Consider the following 16,109-nt stretch of genomic DNA (forward strand, 5'->3'; position numbering starts at 1 on the left):
GGGAGAAGGGGAGAGAGAGAGGGAGAATAATGCATCTGAAGATATCATTTGTCTAATGATATCCATTCAGATATTGTCAGCAGTTTTAAAGGTGTTATAAATAGAAAGCTAACTAATTGAAACATCTGTAATTTCAGTGAAGCTGTTCTTTTTTGTTAAGTTGGCTAATATAGTTTGCAGAGATACTCATCAATAGCTATCTATAGACTTTTAAAAACTGTTTTTCTATTAATGGATTACTTCAAGGTTCATCATATTTCATTTCTTCACAATAATGAAGCTATTCAAGTCTACTGACAGCTTGACTACCTAGAGATAGTAACTCTTTTCAGACACAAGTAGAATGTACATGTGGATAAGGATGAATGTGAATTCACCGCAGGTCCCATTTCTGCCACCTGCCCCACCTGTCAACTTCTTCAAGCTCAACCCAAACATTTGTAAAGGGATACCTATTAGAGATTGAAGAATCATTTTGTTACTTTCATGGGTTCATTTTATCCCCGTTTCATACTGAAAGACATTCCTATCACCTACATGGTGGCGCGGGGGGGGGGGGGGGGGAGCTGTCGTCACGCCACTCCTTGGTGTGTGGAGTACCGCATGGTGCAATTCTCTCCCCGATGCTTTTCAACATCTTTATGCACCCCCTTGCCCAGCTTGTCCGGAATTTTGGTTTGGGTTGCCATCAGTATGCTGATGACACCCAACTTTTTCTGTTGATGGATGGCCATCCCGGCTCGACCCCCAGACACACTGATCAGATGTTTGGAAGCCTTGGCTGAATGACGTGGGAGCCGGTTGAAGTTAAATCCTTCGAAGACAGAGGTCCTTTGGCTGGGTCGGGACAATATGGGGTTAGAGGGCCAACTCCCATCCCTTGTGGGGGAACAGTTAGTGCCAGCGCCTTCTGTCAAGAGTTTGGGTGTAATATTTGACGCCTCCCTTTCTATGGAGGCACAGGTTACAGCTACAACAAAGGTGACATTATTTCATCTCCACCGAGCTAAGCAGTTGGTCCCTTACCTCTCTCTCCCTGACCTCGCCACTGTGATCCATGTGATGGTCACCTCCAGGCTTGATTATTGTAGCTCACTCTATGTGGGGCTGCTCTTGAAACTGACCCAGAAACTCCAGCGGGATCACATTCACCCAGTGCTATACCAGCTGCACTGGCTCCCGGTGGAGTACAGGATCAGGTTTAAGGTGCTGGTTTTAACCTTTAAAGCCCTATACGGCCTAGGACCCTCATACCTACGGGACTGCCTCTCCTGGTATGCCCCACGGAGGACCTTACCATCTGCAAATAACAACATCCTAAAGATTCCGGGCCCCAGAGAAATCAGACTGGCCTTGACCAGAGCCAGGGCCTTTTTGGCCGTGGCGCCGGCCTGGTGGAACGCTCTCTCACAAGAGACAAGGGCCCTGTGGGATTTGACATCTTTCCGCAGGGCCTGCAAGATGGAGCAGCTCTGCCAGGCCTTTGGGCAGGATGAAGTTTGCCTTACTTTCCTTTGTATAAAAGAAGCCCGTAGGAGGCCCCCAACCTGCTCACAGGTCCTTGTATGATCAGTGGAAACAGTTGGTCCTGGCAAGTATTAACCTCTCTTAATTCCAACCTGATAATTGCCACCTGCCCAGATTTTAACTTGTCTGAATTAATTTTAAGATGTATTTTAATTAATTGATGTATGTTTTTATGCATATTGTGTTGTTTTTATGACGTTAGCCGCTCTGAGCCCAGTCTTGGAAGGCGGGATACAAATACATCATCATTGTTATTATTATTATTATTATTATTATTATTATTATTACTACTACTACTACATTTTCGCAGCTAAATGTACATAGGTGCTCCATACTACTGGCCCTTATGACGTGGAACATCTATGTGTATTCAACTGCTTCTGTTTGGATGTTCCTTTACAGATGTTTTCATGTATCACTGATGTGCAAATGGCCCTGCTTTCCTTTTTGCAGATGGAAAATATGGGAAGAGAACTAGGGTTTTTCTGTTGGTAGATATTCATCAGTATCTTGCAGTTTGAGATAGCTATATCATAATCATATCCCTTTCAACTATCAGTGGTCATGCTGGTCAATCAAGAGGCCTGATAGCTCTCTTTCAGTGGGCTTGTAAGGAACAGCAAACTTGCATCTGGAACCATGAATGGGAATGGTGGATATGGAGAGTTGCAAGGGAAAGTAGTTAGCTGGGGTTAAGCAGAGTTTATTTTACTTTTAGCGTCTATCTTGCAATTCTCACAACTCACCTCTGAAAACAATTCATGGCAGCCAGGATTTCTAAGCCAGAGTTAGTTGTAGGACAAGTAGCCCAACTTGACTCCTGATTGGAGCTTAAGTTTGCTAAATTTGCTTACCAGTAAATTTCATAATCAGTTTTATTTTCAATATGTATACTTAGGATTCATATTCTTATTATTGTTTTTGACAAATTATTCCCAATTGCACTTTATCTTTAACCCGTATGAATCAGAATATCTCATCGTGGTAGAGCCTTCCTTCCATACTTAGATTTCTTCTTGTCACTATTAATAAACTCCTAAGCTCTTACTTATTTTTATAGGCTGAATGCTCTCCAGGTTCAGCTTCTAACACTCTCCTGCAATTTTAATGGAAGGCCTGCTTCAACCTGCATCTTAATCAAAGTTAGCAATCTTTGACTTCCATGTGTTCATGCTGTCACTTGCCAGAGAAATTCTTGTTTACACCAAATTTTCCCATTGGCAGGTAAAACAGATTAAGCTGCTTTTTCTACCATGTTTTCCTTTTCAGTTTATTTCATCCATTGGGAAAGATATGTGCAAATGGGTCATTAAAAATTACAATATAGAAAGCAAGAACTCTGTATAGTACAAAGATTCTTATTATGGTCAGAGGATATGTAAAAACCGTCTTTGCTTGAGTGTTTTTCAGCAAGGATGGGGATCTTGTGACCTTCCAGATGTTGTTGGACTCCAACATCCATCATACTTAACCATTGACCATGCTTGCTGGGGATGATGGGTTTGAAGTCCAACAACTTCTGAAGAGCCACAGGTTTCCCATCCATGGTTTTTGGTGATGTGTTTATCATGAAATAGGAAGTCAGTGAGAGTATTTGCTATGAATGTGAAAAATAAGTAATGATCTGCCTTATGAGTATGCAAGTAGGGACCCAGAATGAATGGGACTGGGTACTTCCAGTAGATGTTACATTGGTACTATTCCCTTGCAGTCCAATACAGTGCAAAAAAGTTGGGTGTGGGGCGGGTGGTAGAGAACATGAAGAGACTGAAGGAAGGCAAACCTAATAAGTAGCCACACCCTTGTGTACTTCTTGAGCTAGATAATATGACTTTCTTAAGGAGGTAGAGGGAAAACTGAATCAGAAATACAGAAATATGGAAAGGCTGTAGTTTAGGAGTAAAGCACCTGCTTTTCATGGAAAATTTCCTACATTCAGTCCCTAGCACGAGGAATTCTCCAGTCTGAAACCCTGAGGGCTGTTTCTACGTGGTATAATACTGAGCAAGACAGACCAATGGTCTGACTCTGTGTAAGGCAGCTTCCTATCTGCCTCTGAGAAAGCATGCTTTCGTATTCAGACCATAGGAATTGGTACTACAGTACTATGGGCTTTCCTCAGGTATACATACTCTGGAGGTTAGTCTGCATACCATAGTTCTATGTAGCTCTTAAGAACAGAGTTTTCATTTCAATAGAACTATTTTGCAACTGTTTCAGATGCAAGGTTTTTATTTTTAATGTGGGCTGCTGAAACATCTGAGGCTTGAGGGAGACCTTTGCTCCCCCAGTGCCTCTTGCATCTGCTTTCAGATCCAGAAGCTGTGGGAGATAGTGTCAGCCCAGTAGGAAAGCTAAGGGCTATGAGGGACCAACATCTGGTGGCTTGGACAGCTATTTCCAGGCTAAGAAGGACAGGGTAGGAAATTGCATACAACTTTTCCCGCCATAGTAACAGAAATATCGTTACAATATATTGTAAGCTGTCTTGAGAACTCTGGTAAGCAAGTGGGATATAGATACACAAAATAAATATTCTCAGAGGTGCAAATGGCAGCGGAAGTTCCAAGTTGACTCTTATGGAGTATGGCAGTGATACAGCGATGAACAGCCACATTTATTTACTTACTGTCAGGGTTTTCAACTGTTCTGCTCTCTCCAATCCAGAAGCTATAAAATCTGGCAGGGGCAATCACACTGCAATAATCAGTGCACACAGCTGTTCTTCTGATTTAATTGCATGCTTTTTCTAATGTGAAGAAGTATTGTGGGGAACCCGGTCAGGATGGGACCACCACAATCATGATGAAAACCCCCCCAGCAACTATAAACTCCAAAAGGAAAACTGTTTAGCCTATTTTTAATGTGGGCTGCTGAAACATCTGAGGCTTGAGGGAGACCTTTAACTGTTTAGCTTATTTGGTTGTGCAGCCGCTGCTGCAACAGTTTATGTTAGAAATAAAACATGCCCAGTTAATGTTTCCATGAAACATCATATTTTGTTTGGACCAAAGCATCAGGAATGAAACAAAGTATATTGCATCAGTTGTGTCACTACCATTACTAACTGCCTAATTAGTTTTTAAGGTAAGCTTGTAGATACTTTTCTAGACTACTGGGTTCAGATGTGTATCAAATACAGTGGTACCTCGGGTTACATACGCTTCAGGTTACAGACTCCGCTAACCCAGAAATATTATCTTGGGTTGCTTCAGGATGAGAACAGAAATTGTGCTCTGGCGGCGCGGCAGCAGCGGGAGGCCCCATTGGCTAAAGTGGTGCTTCAGGTTAAGAACAGTTTCAGGTTAAGAACAGACCTCCAGAGCGAATTAAGTTCTGAACCCGAGGTACCACTGTATTTCTCATTGAATAAATTGAAAATGTTTGAAAGCGACATGACAGACAGCATTCCTGTAGATACCAGAGCAATGAGAGAATGAATAATTTTGGTAGAAGAATACAAGAGTGAAACAGCAGAAGACCAGTGAGGAGAAGACAACATTATTTAGTTTTTGATTAGGATGATCAAGGCACACTCTTTTAGGTACACAATTTTGCTTTTTGGAGTGCTTGGAAAGTATCACAACTATGTAATGAAAGCACCTCATATGCGATGTTTTTGATAATAGGGAAGAAATGTGTGTATATTATGCAGAAATGTTTGTGAGAAAAAGTCCCTATACTCTTTCAGTAGAGTCAGAGGTGCCTATCCCCCATGTCATACTATGCATATTGAAATAAATTAATTAAATGCAACTAAACTGTGACTGCTTGTGAATGCATATTAAGAAACCATAACCTTTAAAAGATGTTATAAGAAGTCTGGACTTTCTGTAACAACCTATCATCCCATCAATGGAATGTACTTAAAAATCCTGCATTACTGGAAGGCATGGCAAGCTATTCTAGCTATTTATATATATCAAAAGTGTTAAGAGATTTGTTTTCCTTTACCATTCTCTAATAACCCCTGGAATTAAACTTTCATAATCTTTATTCAAATAAGGCCAAGACAACAATAGTAAACCTCATAAAAGGGATTTATGAATTAAGGAAAGATCTCTCCAAACCTTTAAGGTTCTTACATTACATTCAACTAAATGTCTGAAGAGAATGTGTGTCAAAGTTTTTGAGCAAACTCTTATCTTCCTGGTCTAACCATTTTCACCTTTTATGAATATTTTTACCTTCCTTTAAATTGTTACACCATGGGAATTTGTGAGCTTTTTGCTGTTAGACAAGGGAAATTATGCTATTTTGCGTCCCTCTATTTACATTGGCTGCTAGTAAATTAAGAGCTAAATGTCTTTTATCTTTGTTATGGCTCATAATTAAACAAATAAAATTGCTGCTGCTACTACTACTATCCTTCAGTTCACAGTTTAGAAGATAACTCTAGCCATACAATGGAAGAATATGTAATTATTTCCCCCCACAACCTGAAATATATAGGATCCAATTTACTATTTTGTAGTAGGCTACTCAAGTGGGAGAAGCATTTATAACATTTCTTGTGCAATTTTCTCTCCTTGTTTGCTGAAATGTTTTCCTCATAAAACATAATATTAAACCTCTACTTAGTATTCTGTGAAAGTGAAGGGATATGATACTGTACAAGGAACTGGAATAGACCATATGATGAATCATTTTGAGGGCTGGAGCTCAGTGGCATAGCAAATGTTTTGCATGCAGAAGGTCACAATTTCAGTCTAGCACCTGCAGGTAAAGATAGGAAGGATTCCTTTCTGATATCCAAGATACCTGGTGCCAGTCAGGACAGATTGTAAGGAGCTAGATGGACCAAGGGTTTGACACAGTATAAGACAACCTACTATCTCCCTCTCATTTTGATGTTGTAGGGGAAATTCTGTATATTTGAACCCAACAAGAAACAGTATTGGTAGTGAGCAGATGAGTTTAAGATTTGACGATGAAATAAATATTTAAAAATAAAACTCAGGAGAGCTTAGCTCTTGGAAATTCTGTAGGCAATTATGAACTCATGCCACAGATAAAGGTTTCTGACTGTATTCAAAGACAGTGTCTCTTTCCTGATGGATTTTATTTAGTGGCCACATCCACAGGTCCAAATTCAAGTTTCAGCTTTAATAAAATTGACAATACCTCTGTAGCATCATAGATGTGAAGTTATTCACTGTGGTGAGAGCTTTCATAGGTAGCATTAGATTCACAAAGTAGACTAAGACAGTGGTAGACAAAATGTATACCAGGGATACTGTTGGAGGCCAAGTGTTTGGTCAAGCCACTCAACAGGACAATACTAATTGGCTGTGTCTTGACTAATGTGTGGTAATCAGTTAATAGGAACAATTACCCAATAGGAACAATTACCCAAAATGAATATCCTACCCAGTCTGAGGGCAGAGGGATTCAGGATCTTTGCCTCCAATCAAATGCAGAGACCTTTCAACCTGTTTTAAAGATGGCATAATATTCAATCACATACTGCTGATCTCACCTGTGTTTCAGCCCCGATTGTGACTTTTCATTATAGGATTGAAAATGCCTTATTTTTGAATATTTTTTATTTCTTGAATATTTAATCTAGCGTGCATCCATATAAATGCATTAAGTACTTGCAATAACAAAAGGGCAGAAGTAACAACTGCTTTTGTACCCTCAACTCAGGAAAGAAATCTTAGCATTATTGTGTAGATGGCTTCCTAAATGCATTGATGTGAACAGAATTTCTATCGATTATTAGGAACTGTCTAAACTATAACATAGAAACCTTCATAATTACAGTATGTAACTCAGTGTTGCAACCAGACCTTGAGGCGGACTAACTACATGATTCTCAACATTCTGCCTTAAGAAGGAAACAAGACAACTACAAAATCTTGCAACAATTATACTGTAGGTCTGGAATGTCTTCCACATAGAAGATGGGGAAAGTACTGTATAAGGATTCATATTAGAAAGACTGAGGATGTTAACAGTGATGTACAAAACTGAACTGGGAATCATATTTATATAACACTAGAATGTTAGAACATTTTAATGAAGTCAATATGCAACAGACACACGAAGTATTTTCTACACACACAGCTCAAACCAGACCTGATTGCCTTCCTCTCACCATAGCCCTTAAAAGTGGGTGCTTGGTTGGCAACATATGCCAACAATCATTAGGTGATCATTGCCGCTCCTTGTTTTGAATCCAAAGGCTTGTGATGCAGTTGGCACCAGTTTTTCTTCTTTTCGGCATTAACCCCACCACCACCTTTTCGTACCTGTTTGTGTTAAGTAGTTGTGTGACATAACAGTCAAATAGTTGTGTGTTTTTATCAGAGTGAGCGAGGAGTTGAGAGATAAGGGGTGAAGGACAGTGCCGGATTGAACCCTGTGGAGGCCCCTAGGCAGTTGAAATCTTGTGGGGGGACCTCACAGATAATCTAATATGTTTATGATTTTGCCAACCAACATTTTTAATAAACATTTTTATTTCAAGTTTAAATCAATATTATTTTGATCCGTTATCATGGGCCCCCATAAAGGTGTGGGGCCCATGGCCTACTCCGCCTGTTTGGTAATCTGACACTAGTGAAAGAGGAGAGGAATGATGACTGAAGAAATAAAAAGTGGGGAGAGGAAGATGGTGGAGTACAAAGAGATGTGCATGATGGGGAAGGAGAGAATATAGCTAATATTGAAGAGTCACAGAGAAAACTATGATGGTGCAAAGGGCCAAAGAAAAGAGAAAAGATGAACAGAGAAGCAGCACATGAGGGAGACACAGAGGGCACAAGCAGCCTGTGGAAGTTCAGACAAAAATAGCAGGGCTACAAGATTCAGAGATGGGGGTCCAGAGAGACCTGGGGTGGGGAAGTGGGGTAACTGATAAAAGAGAGTGCAAACATGTGGTGGCACTCCCCCCCAAAAAACAGTGCTTGTGCCACGGTGTATAAAGAGAGGAGGATGTGGGGGAGGGGGTGAAGTGTGTGAGTTTCAGATGTGCAGGGACATTAGACAGTGTTATGGTGCAACAAGAGTTAATGGATAATTGTTCAAAAAGAACTAAAATCATGTTTAAAACCCTAGCAAAAATACTCAATAAAAATGTTCGTAACATGAGCAATTTGAGTTGTGTTTTGCTCAGGACTGACCACTGGAATTCAAAACTGCAAATCGGACAATGGTCAGGTCCAAATAGCCAGGTCCAGTAAAGAATTACAGTATCATTTGCTCTACTACAGGAAGCCAGGCTGCAGTCCTCTTTGCTAAATCTGCTACTTGGGCTGCAATCCTATTAACACTTACTTGGGAGTAAGGTTTGTTGTTCTTAGTGGGGCTTATTCTGAATAGTCATGCAAAGTATTATGCTGTTACTGTGTGCCTGAACCCACATTCCTCCTGGATGAACAAAATGTGCTTCTTTGCAGTGCAGACACTGACCAGCTCAATCACACTTATTAGCAATACATAATGGCCAGATTACTGAGACTGTTTTCAGACTTATTCAGTCCCCCTTCCCAGTTTTTGGTGGAAATCATATTTCCATGTGAACGCACACATGTCTACATCTAAAACAATGGAAAACTATGAAATATTATGGGATATACTGAGTGTTTGCTTTGGACAGACTCTGTTATATACAGTATGAAAGAGTTATTAATGTTAAAGTGAGCTTTAAAATTCCTTTTTCAATAGTTTCTCTTGTTGATATTCAGCTAGAATTAGCTAAAATCCAATTATATTAGTTTTTAAGCTAGCTGTGAACTAATTAGGAATAATTTTATAATGCACAACAAAGTAATTGTAGAAATAAGTTGGTTTTTTTAAAAGATATGTATTGTCCTTGGGTGTTGTGTTGCATTATACTTTAAATAGAATGGACTGTGTGATGGTAACGTTACTTTAACAGATTGATCTGTATTTGTAAGTTGGGAAGAGAGAAACTTTCACAATGTGATTCTTACAGAATTCTTTATGCAGGATAAAAAGATAATATATTCTGTTGTTTACGTGGAAATTGATAATGACTGTGATATAGAATTCCTAAAACATTCGTAATTTTGATTAGAACATTTATATTACTTTCTAAATTACAGTGAATAGTATCCCACACAAATTAATGCTTGCATGAAATTGTGTCTTTGAAAGAGACGAGTAGGTTTATGCCATCACTGAAGGTGATTATGAATATCAGTTGTTAAAAAACAGTATATAATTGTCAAAAACTTTATGAGGATTATTTTTTGAGCATGTTATGAAGATTAATTGTTGCCAAGTAATGAGGAAAAAAATTACAAATATTAGTCAAAAGTGAAAATAAATTGACCCACTGGAGTTAAGAAAACACTGAATTTTATTTTCAATTCAACATCACCCATCATGAAGGAAATGCATAAAGCTAGAAAGGTTTAATGTTTTTCTCCATCTCACAGCAGTTAGCTTAGGAAGAGGTCACAGAGCTTTCTTTCTTTTGGTGGGCAGCACAAGTTATTCATATATTTTGGAAGGAGAGTTGAGAGGCCCATGCCATGAATTATCTGATTTGTAAATTCCATCACCTTGTTCCGGACTGTGAGAAGATAAAAAGGCACATACCACTGGTTCTTCAGCCAGTCTCAGACTTTTTCCTTTTCTTTTTTTGGTCTTGAATTTAGTTTCTGTTTGGGTAAAACAGTTTGCCGTAATGAAGCAAAACAAAAGAGGCTCTCTCACACTTTGGATTGCCAGTGTTTCTCTGTTGTAGCTTCTAAGAGCTGCCTATTCTTCCCTGCCCACTTGATATCCTGCAGGTTGTGGCAGAACAATTCACAGGAAAAGCTTACACATTGAGCTTGCACGCTTCTTGACTCCATTCTAAACCCTTTGTTCACACCAGGGTGGCATTTTTTCACACAGCATGTGGCAGATTTGACTCCTCTCCAGCTTGTCTTATAAAATCAAAGTCTTCTTTAAAAAAAGATGGAGAGTGCGGCTCCTAGCCTCATCGAATCAAAATAGTTTTAATTAAAGATGTTTAAATTGCTCTGCTGAATTTGTAATAACCATACAGCAACAAAGGGGCAAGGGAAATAATGCAAACAGTCTTTAAACAAAAATGTTCACACTTCAAACAATGAACTAAACACTCGTTTCATATTTACTAACATAGCCAATTAATTGCAGAAAATATGCATTCTGAATTGTTATTAGCATGCAGGGCTACTATACAATAATGTAGTATTTAAAATAATATTGTTTTTTAGACTACAGTATTTTTTTTTTAATGAGATGTTGATCTATAATACTGTTATGCAACCTAGATAAGATATAGTGGCATCAAATTTTACTATGTAATATGAATTTGTATGGTTAGTATAACATTCTGTTTTGTGAAACACTTTATTCAGATGCAATGATTTGCTACTAAGATTGCAGCTTTTAATATTTTGTTTCATTAAACATAACTTGATAAAAATGAATAGTGTAGTCACAGTTTTCTAAAAGATACTATCTTAAGATTTAAATTGGAACCTTCTATTTTAGAATCTTCATGGCAGCTAAATATTTAAAGTAAATATTCTAATAAGGGTTCAGTGAAGCATATAATGACTAAAATTCAAAATGAAATAAAAATGGCTTTACTCAGTTCTTTTTCTTTAACACGTACCTCTGAAATTGACACAGATGGACATTTTGTATGAAACAATTGTTTTCAGCTTATTTGTCTTTTGAGTTGACGCCTCTTGCTCTGTACTCACCATGATAAAATAGCTTGCATTTCACTATTTCTTTTCATCCTTGCGTATTCTATGAGAAAGGGCTGCAGAAATGTTGAATTATGCCATGGCTGTTATTAAAAGGGATATAGGCAGTTTGGTATTATAGATATTTGAAAGTAGTGCTTGAATATTATCGTATATATTGTTCTGAATAGTTTTTTGTAGTGACAGATTATAGAATGACATTTTTTCTTGGTAATAAAATTAGGGGATGTAACTCAATGGACAGCATCTTCCTTCAGATGTCTGGACTAATTTTAATTCAAATGTTAATTTAATCTTCAATAATCTTATATATGGACAAACAAGTTGCTAAAATGTGTAGCATGCTGTTCAGAACTGAAACTGCGTGGCATGTCATTAAGTATGAAACAAGTAAAGATAGAACTATACTATAAAACATTTATTATTTAAAACATTTCTTATTTCGATTAAGAAACCATTTTTCATCCTTACAGCCATTTAGAAGTATTTTATAATGTATACAATAATGAAGAAAACCTATAACAAGAATCTAATGTGTGCTTTCGCCCTAAACTGTTTTGGGGTATTACCATTCAAGATTCTCTGTATTCTGTTTTAGCTTAAATAATATCTTGCTACATTGTTTTGTGGCAAAACTGCAGCTTGAAGTAACAATGACAAACATATAAAATGCACCTATTTGTTAATCAAGACATATTTGCATCAAAGAAAATGAAAATGTAGAAAAAGCAATGGTTTATTATGTTTACTTGTTAAATAACTATGATCATAATAAGTAATTAATTTCCTCAAAATGTGCTTTAAAAAAGAGGGAAGTGAAATAAGCAAAAGAGAATATTAAAATGAATTAGTTAAACAATTTACAGTTTAAACCATTTCCCCTTGAAAATTTCAAAAATGCAAGTAAAATAAATATGTAGTTATAGGTATATAATGTGTTTTGGTTCTAATACATTTGCCTGTATCTGGTAAAACAATTATTCTAGTAAGTATTTTCTAATTTTAACTTCTCCAGCATCTGATAAAGCAAAGTATAGCAGGAAGATTAACAAATGAAGTTCTATGAAGCCAGATAAGTTTAGTAAGTGTATTAAATAAGGTACCTACTTTCACAGAACAAATTTACTGAAGAAATAGCGTGATCTCATTTCATTAAGGTTCTGTCAAATGAAGAAGAAATATAAGACAAACATTCATCATTATCCACTCCAGAAAATCCCAGCTCATATTGCTTTGCATTGACTGTTTCTCTTCAGACTTTCTTCAAGTTAGCACTTCTTCCAGTACGGAGAAATCCAAAATCTTCAGCAAAATCCTATTTAGGTTTACAGTGCCTTTCCAGTTTGTGGCCTGTCCTTATATTATTGGAATCAAAGTATACTGTCTCTTCTAAAATTCTCCTTGGAGTAATCCTCTTCTATTTAAGTCTGGATGAAAAGAGTATTCATTGTGAATTATGTTTCATCTGTCACAATAACCTTCTTTATTCTTTAGTGCACCTCCCCTTTGCCTTTGGCAATTAGAGAAAATAGGTATGTCTTCCAAGTACAGAGAAACTGATATCTTAAAACATACACAGATACTGATGTCATATATAGACAGTTCTTGCTAAGCAGCAGTCTGAAGAGTATATAAGCCCTTTTTGATTCCGAATTTTATTAGACCGGAGTAGAGGCAAGCATACTTTACAATGAACAGATCCTGATAGTTGTCAGGGGGTTAACTTTCCCGTCCTTTTTTTGACAGCCAGTGGTCATAGAGATTTGGTCACAGTATTTGAGGATGAGCAAAACATGATTATCAACAGATTTCAGAATACGTCACTTTATATGCTTTGGGGACTGAAGATTGTTGGTTTGTTTTCCTTTTTAAATTAAATATATTTGAATGCTTGGTTTGATTTCGAAACATTTATACATAACTTTCACAGGGTTTGTCTTTCTCTCCCCCCCCCCCCCACATCTTATGAAATATATTCTTTCAAATAAAAAATATGTTTGGTAGGCATTTTACTGAAGAGGGAACATTTCCATTATTTTCAGATCAAAGTTTCATTGACTTTGTGTTGAGAGAGATTAAGCTATAGTTCTCTTTTTTTACACATTTGTGAAAAATGATTTTTTTTTCTTCCATTTTTAAAAAGGCAACACTTTTTCTTACTTTGTCTCTCTGAATGTGAGATGTGCTTCATTTATTTCTTCATTGAATTAGCTTTATTACTTGTAGTAGTAATCAAAGCACCAACAGTGTGATTTTAACACACTTTGGACTGCTCACGATCACTCAGTTTTTACAGCCTTAAATCATTGATATCCAAGTACTGTGCTGAAGAGTGAACCTTAACTATGACTATGTGGAAGAAAATGACTTTAAAAGCTGAGGAGAAGAAAGGTGATGCTTGACGTAGCCTGAGAATAACGATTGTGGTTGTACAGAAGAAGCATAACATCAATATGTAACTGGATAAAATAAATGAGAAACAGATATCTAATGAAGAACACTACTTGGGAGTAAAGGAAACAGTTTGGCCCTTTGCACAGGTTTGGGCTCAAAACTGCTTGCTAAGCTATCTATTTCACACATGCAACGACAGAAGGTTCGATATTCATTCGATCGATGAGTGAAAAGGCACAATGGCAAAATCAGACGGACTTCTTTTCAAATACAGATCTCCAATGTCCCCCCACAGTCTGCAGTTGCACGGCTGGTGGTGTGGCACAGACGGAGCAAGGGTTACATCAAGGCTGTTCTCTGGACCGTGCAAACAGTCTAGACCGATGACCTGCAGCATCATGTCCTTTGAAGAAGAGACAAGTTCGGTCACGACGGAGAAAAATCAAGGCATACCTCTTTTAACAATAGGGAGCAGCTCGTGGCTGCAAGGAGGTAAGGAGGGGTAAGGCAAAAAAAAAAAAAAATGAAAGAAAGAAAGAAAAAGAAAGAAGGAAGAAGCATCTGCTTCCATGGTTACAGGCCAACTATGAGAACCTTGCTTTTAAGAGAGATGGTTCTCATGCTCCCTCACAGCCCATGTCATGCATTATAAGCAAAGGCAGGTTGAGCTGAAATCCGCATAGATATTTCAGAGTAAAATGATACGCGAGCACATGGCTCTTAGCAAAAAAAAAAAAGTCACATGACTTAAGAAGCAGGCTTGTGCTGTTTCAAATAGAGGACTTCTTTTTTCCTTACCCAAGAGTAGATGGAGAAGAGTGTTTGTACAAAACAAACATTCATATGATATGTAATATTTTCAGTGTTCTTATTCTGTTAACTGAGAAAAGGTCAAGGGTTAAGGGTTTTTTGTGTGTGAAAGGGCCACAAGCCCTTTTGTTAAGAAAGCTTTAGTGAATGCCTAATAAGATTTTGCTTTTCTTTCAATCAAAACTATTATTATAAGTTTGATGAGCATGAAAATACTTAATCTCTACCACTCTGAATGGATTTTTTTTAAAAGATTTTTTATTGTTATTCAGAATGGGGGTAGTTTCGTAATGTTTACTTGACCAAAACATCTTCGGTTTATTTACTTATTTTGTCAACCTTGATGTTCCTAAAACGGTTTGCAGAATGGATACAGCATTGTTTTAATTGCTTTAAATCTACAGTTAATGGTTTTTCGTTTTATAAAGAAAATGTAAATGTTTTTTTCCTCCAGAATAAGGTATATATTTTTGGACAGCCATGTGTGAGTGATAACAGTATGTTCATTTAAAATATTAACTATTTTTTACCCCTGTGGTATCTGAAGCAGTACTAGAACACCGTTAGCAAAATATTATTTTAATTAAGCATCTAATTATTTCTGTGGAGTCACACAACTGGGAAAATGACTTGGTTACCAAAACCTGTAAGCTCATGTTTATAATATGGAAATATTTGTGTTGGATAATATATAATATATTGGATAATATAGATTGTATTATCTGTAAAGTTTGTACAAATATGTTGTTTTTTGTTCATGACAGTGTTTCATTGAATGCATAATTATAGAATTTAAATTAAGGTGATTAATATTTAGTAAAACACTATCATTTCTCAAGATACATTATAAAGTATTATAACTGGGAGCTCCATGGTGTGTGTTTGAAAGTAAGAATGCTTGGATGGCAATACAGTTAGTTGAATAGTGATAATGCCATGCTTTTCAAGGAGAGGGGGAGTCTTTTAGTATATCATTTGGAACAGGAGGAAGTAAGAGGACTTGACAAAACAAATATATCCAAACACTTAGGAGAAATCTAAGTGTAACATAAATGTTAACAATTTTCATGTTGTCTTTAAAAAAGGAACCATTGGTGTTCATCAGATAACTTATGGTATACATATTAATTATTAAGTTCTCCTTATGATTTCAGGTTCTGCAGATTCAACTTAACTTAATTAGTTTGAGCGAGGTTTTTATTTTTAATGAGACTTAATGATACTGATATACTGTCTTATACTAATTATGGGATAATGCGCTACTCCTTATGTAACCAAGAAACAATAAACTTAGATTTTATACTGACTGTTACGAGATACTTCTAATTTTTCATCCCCACAATACAGCACCAAATAACTATATATTTGCAAACATAAAAATATGCTTACTGTCAGTGATGCATGTACCATGCTTACTGTTCAGCTGAAGCCTTATACGATTGTATTTATTAGTTCCAAATAAAGAATCTTTAGACAAAAGACTGCACGTGAAGTATATTGCCTGTAGATATTTTTTAAAAACTAATTTGTATGCAGCCAAATGCAAGGTTTATATGATTTGTGTTGTGTTTGCTTTAAGAACAGGGCTTCATTTTCCTTTTTTTAAAAAAAAACAGAACCTGGTGATGCTATAATGTTGAGCAGTGATTTAGTATTGTA

The 16,109-nt window shown here is 37.0% G+C and overlaps 2 long non-coding RNA genes across 16 annotated transcripts in view; one reads left to right on the plus strand and one right to left on the minus strand.

Annotated features, from left to right (window-relative positions):
* Nucleotides 1–16,109, plus strand: part of LOC309340036 — a 241,717-nt gene that overhangs the window by 124,952 nt on the left and 100,656 nt on the right. The gene's annotated exons all lie outside the window — the stretch shown is intronic.
* On the minus strand, nucleotides 9,839–13,021 carry LOC309340348. Its single transcript, XR_014155950.1, has 2 exons — nucleotides 12,354–13,021; nucleotides 9,839–11,302 (listed from the first exon to the last, which is right to left on the minus strand). It is a non-coding gene; the product is annotated as an uncharacterized lncRNA (long non-coding RNA).

The sequence above is a fragment of the Podarcis erhardii genome (assembly GCF_964252035.2).
Source record: "Podarcis erhardii genome assembly, chromosome: 4".
NCBI lineage: Eukaryota > Metazoa > Chordata > Lepidosauria > Squamata > Lacertidae > Podarcis > Podarcis erhardii.